Source organism: Cervus canadensis, chromosome 7 (assembly GCF_019320065.1).
Source record: "Cervus canadensis isolate Bull #8, Minnesota chromosome 7, ASM1932006v1, whole genome shotgun sequence".
Classification (NCBI taxonomy): Eukaryota; Metazoa; Chordata; class Mammalia; order Artiodactyla; family Cervidae; genus Cervus; species Cervus canadensis.
The window spans coordinates 69,715,140-69,722,367 of NC_057392.1; positions in this window are offsets into that span (position 1 = coordinate 69,715,140).

Here is a 7,228-nt window from a genome sequence, read left to right on the forward strand (position 1 = left end):
CACTCAACACATAGCAGATGATTGCCAGTTAGTGGGTCTGACTCCCTCACAAGACTGTGGGATCCTTGATGCAGGGTCAAGTCAGCATCCATTTTATAACTTCAGTGCCTGACACAGTGCCTCTCATGGAATAATCACTCAATAAATCTTTGCTGAACAAATGTTTTTATGCTGTCACAATTAAAACATAGTGTTATTTTCAATGACTTAAAATTATTCCCGGTGCCATTATATATATTTGCTTATTTATATTTGTTTGTTTTGGTTTTCCCCGTTGCCCCCCCCCCCCCCCAATGTTTTTCTTTCTACTAATTCATTAAAGACATCTGGTCAACAAATGAAATCCTGGTGCCTACAGAATATTTTTAAAATTCAAGGCAACAGCCAGCAGAGGGCGCTCTTGAAAGTAGATGGCATTAGCCATCCACACAGCAGCTTGTTTCACCTGGAATTTAAAAAGAAATTTCTTAACACCTGATAAAAGGTAATGACTACCCACTCCAGTATTCTTGCCTGGAAAATTCCATGAACAGAGGAGCCTGGTGGGCTACAGTCCAAGGGGTTGCAAAGAGACATAACTAAGCAACTAACACTTTCTTCAGTATGAAAGGTAAGGGGCTTCCCCAATGGCTTAGCGGGCAAAGAATCCGCCTACAATGCAGGAGACATAGAAAATGCAGGTTTGATTCCTGGGCCTGGAAGAGTTCCCTGGAGAAGGAAATGGCTACCCACCTCAGTATTCTTGCCTGAAAAAGCCCATGGGCAGAGGAGCCTGGCGGGCTACAGTCCGCGGGGTCACAAAGAGTCGGACACGACTGAGCACCTCACACGCACCTAGAGTAAATGACTGCATTTTCAAAGCAAAGCAAAACTAAAAAGCACTCACACTGATTCTTTGTTAAAGCATGTCTCTGCCCACCGAAGTGTTTTGTCTTTTTTTTTAAAAAACATGTTTTTACTAAAGGTAAATATTTGCCATCCATTTGGGAAAAGGCTGACAGAAAAACAGTGTTCTTCATTTTTGTACCATTTAGTAGAGCAGGAAGTATAGGACCTTCATCTTTTGTTGTGCTTGCTGGCCAAACCCAGCATCCAGCGCTGGATGAATCCTTAGTTGGGAAGAAACTGCCTTTGAAAACAATAGTTAAGGCAGAGCTAGATAGCCTTTAAAAGTTAAAGCACATTTTCAATTCAAACAAATGTCAGCAGTGACATTTTCATATTGCTATCCTTTAAAAAAGCAGATATGTTCCATGGGCTTCCCTGGTGGCTCAGTGGTTTAAAAAAAAAAAAAAATCAGTCTGCCAATGCAGGAGACATGAGTTTCATTCCTGAGTGGGGAAGATCCCCTGGAGAAGGAAATGGCAACCTACTCCAGCATTCTTGCCTGGAAAACCCCATGGACAGAGGAGCCTGGCAGTCTGCAGTCTATGGGATTGCAAAGAGTTGGACACGACTAAGCAACTTAGCGTGTGTGCGCACACACACACACACACACACACACACACACACACACACACACACACACACACACACACACACACACACACACACACACACACACACACACAATGTTCCATGGTCAAGGGAAAAAGCTTGTCACCCAGCTCACGTTAGAACAGAAGAAACGGCCTGTGCTAGAATTCAGGAAACCACAATTCCAGTACTAGCTCTGCTAGAAATTTCTCTGTGAATTTAAGTAACTTTTCATTGGTGCTTTGGTTTCCCCATTTAAAATTTATATTTACCCAAACTTTCTTATTCCCTGAAAATACTTGAAGCTGCTGACAATGTAAAAATATAACAAAATAGTGATATAGAAATAGGAACTTATAGCCAAAAAAAAGAACAAAAATATGCCAACTATAAAAATCAGTTGTGGTTAACTTCTGGTTTGGCTCTGAGTCCCCTGGCAGTTAAGGAAAAGAGTAAAGAACATGATTAGTGATTTGGTATTTCTATCAGTGTTCCTGAGGCATTCCAGTTTCTTGGGGCTGGTATTTCCCTAACTGAATTAAAAAAAAAAATCCCTCCTTGCAACTTAATGAAAAAATGTCCTTAATTATGTTAAAGCAAATACAATAGAAACTCAGCTATTTAGTCAATTTTGGTGAAAACTGAGGACATTATTTTAAACCTTAGTGTATCCATATGTTCACTCAATGAAAGTAATAGTGCTTACCCTACTGCCTGCCTCAAAGGACTATTTAAAGCTAAAGAAGAACATTTTTTTTTAAGTTATGGGTTTGTTGACCTGAAATAAGTCGGCAACCAAATATTTCTCCAGCAAAAAATGAGTTTATTTGGGATCAACAGGAATTGCAATTCATGGTCTGCAGCCAAGATGATCCACATGCAAGTCCCAACATGGCAGGGAAAGGAAAATGCTTTTACAGAGAGGAAAAGGAAATTGGTAGGACTATGCAGTAAATACCCTGGAGAAGGGAAAGGCTATCCACTCCAGTATTCTGGCCTGAAGAATTCAATGGACTGTATGGTCCATGGGGTCACAAAGAGTCAGACACAACTGAGCGACTTTGATTTTCATGCCGTAAACAAAGAGCTGGTGGCTTTTCGTTGTCTGAATGGTTGTGGGGAAGAAAAGAGTCTGTTTTCTTGTTGTGCTGTGCTTGGTTGTGTTCAACTCTTTGTAGCCCACCAGGCTCTTCGTTGAGCTCTTTCAAATCCTAAAAGATGATGCAGTGAAAATGCTGCACTCAAAATGGGCCAGCAAATTTGGAAAACTCAGCAGTGGCCACAGGACTGGAAAAGGTCAGTTTTCATTTCAGTCCCAAGAAAGGCAATACCAAAGAATGCTCAAACTACCACACAATTGCACTCATCTCACACACTAGTAAAGTAATGCTCAAAATTCTCCAAGCCAGGCTTCAACAATATGTGAACCGTGAACTGCCAGATGTTCAAGCTGGATTTAGAAAAGGCAGAGGAACCAGAGATCAAGTTGCCAACATCCACTGGATCATCAAAAAAGCAAGAGAGTTCCAGAAAAATATCTACTTCTGCTTTATTGACTATGCCAAAGCCTTTGACTGTGTGGATAACAAAAAACTGTGGAAAATTCTTCTTTTTTTCATTTATTTTTATTATTTGGAGGGTTTTTTTTGTTTGTTTGTTTGTTTTTATTATTTGGAGGCGCTTTTTTTTTCATTTATTTTTATTATTTGGGAGGCTAAGGAAAATTCTTAAAGAAATGAGAATACCAGACCACCTGAACTGCTTCTTGAGAAATCTGTATGCAAGTCAAGAAGCAACAGTTAGAACTGGACATGGGACAACAGACTGGTTCGAAATTGGAAAAGGAGTACATCAAGGCTATATATTGTCACCCTGCTTATTTAACTTATATGCAGAGTACATCATGAGAAACTCTGGGCTGGAGGAAGCACAAGCTGGAATCAAGATTGCTGGGAGAAATATCAATAACCTCAGATATGCAGATGACACCACCCTTATGGCAAGAAAGTGAAGAAGAACTAAAGAGTCTCTTGTGATGAAAGTGAAAGAGGAGAGTGAAAAAGTTGGCTTAAAGCTCAACATTCAGAAAACTAAGTCATGGCATCCAGTCCCATACTTCATGGCAAATAGATGGGGAAACAGTGGAAACAGTGACAGATTTTTTTTTGGGGGCTCCAAAATCACTGCAGATGGTGACTGCAGCCATGAAATTAAAAATGCTTACTGCGTGGAAGAAATGTTATGACCCAACCTAGACAGCATATTAAAAAAGCAGAGACATTACTTTGCCAACAAATGTCCATCTAGTCAAGGCTATGGTTTTTCCAGTAGTCATGTATGGATGTGAGAGTTGGACTATCAAGAAAGCTGAGCATCGAAGAATTGATGCTCTTGAACTGTGGTGTGGAGAAGACTCTTGAGAGTCCCTTGGACTGCAAGGAGATCCAACCAGTCCATCCTAAAGGAAATCAGTCCTGAGTGTTCATTGGAAGGACTGATGTTGAAGCTGAAACTCCAATAATTTGGCCACTTGATGTGAAGAACTGACTCATTTGAAAAGACCCTGATGCTGGGAAAGATTGAGGGCAGGAGGAGAAGGGGACGACAGAGGATGAGATAGTTGGATGGCATCACCGAGTCAATGGACATAAGTTTGAGTAACTCTGGGAGTTGCTGATGGACAGGAAGGCCTGGCGTGCTGCAGCCCATGGGGTCGCAAACAGTTGGACATGACTGAGCAACTGAACTGAACTGAACTGAGGCTCTTCTGTCCATGGGATTCTTCGGGCAAGAATTCTGGACTTGGGTTGCCATTTCCTCCTTTAGGGGGTCTTCCCAACCCAGTGATTGAACCTGCATCTTCTGTGTCTCCTGCATTGGCAGATGAGTTCTTTACCTACTGAGCTGCCTGAGAAGCTTCTGTTTTCTTGTTGGGCTCTATTGTTGCCACAGGGCACAAGAGTACCCTTGCTCTGGTCTCCCAACTCTATTTGATTAAGGTTTTTGGTTTTTCACTTTTTACAAGTTAAATTTTTGATATTATTAAATGCATCTCTCTAGCTATATTGCTAATACGATTATTGGCTTTCTGTTATTTTACTGATGCCAAGATGAATAAAAGCAGGGGGCATCATGGGTAACTGCATAGAAAAATGATTAAAGATTATACAAGACACTTAACTGATTACTTCCAGGGAGTAGTAACAACTTTGCTTCCCTCTGAAATCTTATAATGACTATGCGTTATTTAATATTTAAAAAGCGTAAAGGAAAAATCAATCTACTCTTAAATAAAATCTATACAGTGTAGGGTATGCAAAATGACTCCACATATCTATTCTTATTTCCTTTTGGTGGTGATTTAGTCCATATCTTTGCAAGTCATCTCTTGTAAGAAATAGATGCTCATTCAGGTTAGCTTAAGTAAGAGGGGAGGTTTATTGTAAGGATACAACCAGAAATCTTCTGTACATCCAAGATAAAAAATGAAAGAAAGCCTGGTCTCAGGGAGTTTGGTACTGAAAATTCAAGAAGCCAGTCTTCTTCTTCTGTCTCCTAGTATATCTAACTCATGCTTCTTCCTTCTTGTCCTTCCAAATACCTAACTTCTCTCAGCAGACAGGCTTTCTTGGCTTGCTTTATTAATCCATCTTAAGCTTGTATGATCAAAAGTGACCATCAACTCTGAATAGGGTTAAAGCACCTACTACTGACTTTCTAAAATGTTTATGCTTCTTAAGCCAGCCCGGTCAAGCATTAATCTGCATGCAAATCACCTCGGGATCTTGTTACAATGCAGATCCTAATTCAGCAGGTCTACATGGGTCCTGAGACTCCAAAGATAATCCCCAAATGCTGCTGGTGGGCAGACCACACTTTGAGTAGCAAGGCCTACTGAAGGTAGCAAGTGCACATTTCTGTGAGAAAGATCTTATTGGTGGCTAGCCAGCCAGTGATATGGGTTGAATGTAATCATTTGGCCCGGGGTAACTACAAGACATGCACTTAGCATGAGCAATGGATGGAAGTAGAGTCTTTGAGAAAGTGTGTAGATACCTCACAACAGACTCACTCTTATCTACATCTAAAGTTGCCACAGATGTGACCCAGCTATATACAATAAGAAAGCCCTCTCTCCCTGTTCCCAGTGAGCAACCATCTAAATAAAATCAGGTCCAAAAGTAACTCTGATTTCCTCAGAGATCACAGTCTCCAGATGACAAACATTTTCCCTTCAGGTTTGCTGATCTCAATTCCAGTTGTGGTTTCTCACCGTTTTGAACTGATGGGTGATTGTGCATGCGTGCTACGTTGCTTCAGTTGTGTCAGACTCTTTGTGACCCCATGGACTGTAGCCCGCCAGGCTCCTCTGTCCATGGGATTATCCAGGCAAGAATACTGTAGTGGATTGCCATGCCCTCCTCCAGGGGATCTTCCCGACCCAGGGATGGAACCTGTGCCTCTTATGTCTCCTGCATTGGCGGGTAGGTTCTTTACCACTAGCACCACCTGGGAAGCCCCAGTGGTGTGATCAGTGGTTCCCAAACTTGAGATTCTGATTCAGTGAATCCAGTGTGGGGCCTAGACATAGGGATTTTGAACAAGCTTCATGGGTCATTCTGATGCATCATTGCACCCCAGTCTGAGGCCACTGAGCTGAAAAAAAAAGTCCTTTCTAGTGGAGTGGAGGGTGAAGAAGTGGAGAATGGTGTTCCTAGCATTAAAATGCATATGTAAGAATATGCCCCTTTAGTGGTTTTCAGACTTTAGCATGTATTAGAATCCTTTGGAAGGCTTGTTAAAACATAGACTGCTGCACAGATTGTTGGCTCCCAAATCTTTGATTCACTAGGTCTGGGACTAAGACCAGTAATTTATATTTTTACAAGGTCCTGGGTGATGCTGTTGCCGCTGATGCCACACACACTGGGAGGATCCCTGTATTATTATATGACACCACTACTGATGATCACTTACCTCACAAACAGGATTGGTGGAGTGTGTAAACAGTTATGGAATAACTTAGAGCTATTAAAAAGGGCTTACCAGGTGTCCCAGTGGTAAAGAATTGGCCTGCCAAGCAAGAGACACAAGAGATGTGAGTTTGATCCCTGGGTCAGGATGATCCCCTGGAGCAGGAAATGGCAATCCACTCCAATATTCTTGCCTGGAAAATCCCATGGACAGAGTAGGCTGGTGGGCTACAGTCCATGGGGTTGCAAAAGAGGCAGACACTACAGAGACTAAACAACACAACAACCACATCTTATTTAATCTTCATTCAACTTGGGAAGTCATTTTAATTGTTTGATTTTGCAGGTAAATAACTGAGACTCTGAAAAGATATGTACTGACTAATGAATGGGGGATAGAACTGAAACCCAAGTCAGAAGACATACATCTCTGTGCTGGGCATTGTTATGTAATTATCTTTGTTTAAAAGCCAAATGCACAGAAGGGTAAAGTATCAAGTTACTAATTCCAAAATATGTCAGCATAAGTGCAATGAGAATAGAACACCTTGAGAGAATACAGAAAAGAATGGAAAGTACGTAATGAAAGTTGGCCTGGAAAAGAGAAAAATATTGTAAAAATAGAAGATGAAGGCCACCAACAAGCTGTAATCACTGCTTTATAACTTTACCTGGCCCTGTCCCTGTTGCCTACACAAGCTTCATTATTGCTGCCTCCAAGATTCACTTCCAGGATTGAATCTATAGCCACATCAATTATAATTAAGCTGAATTAGTTG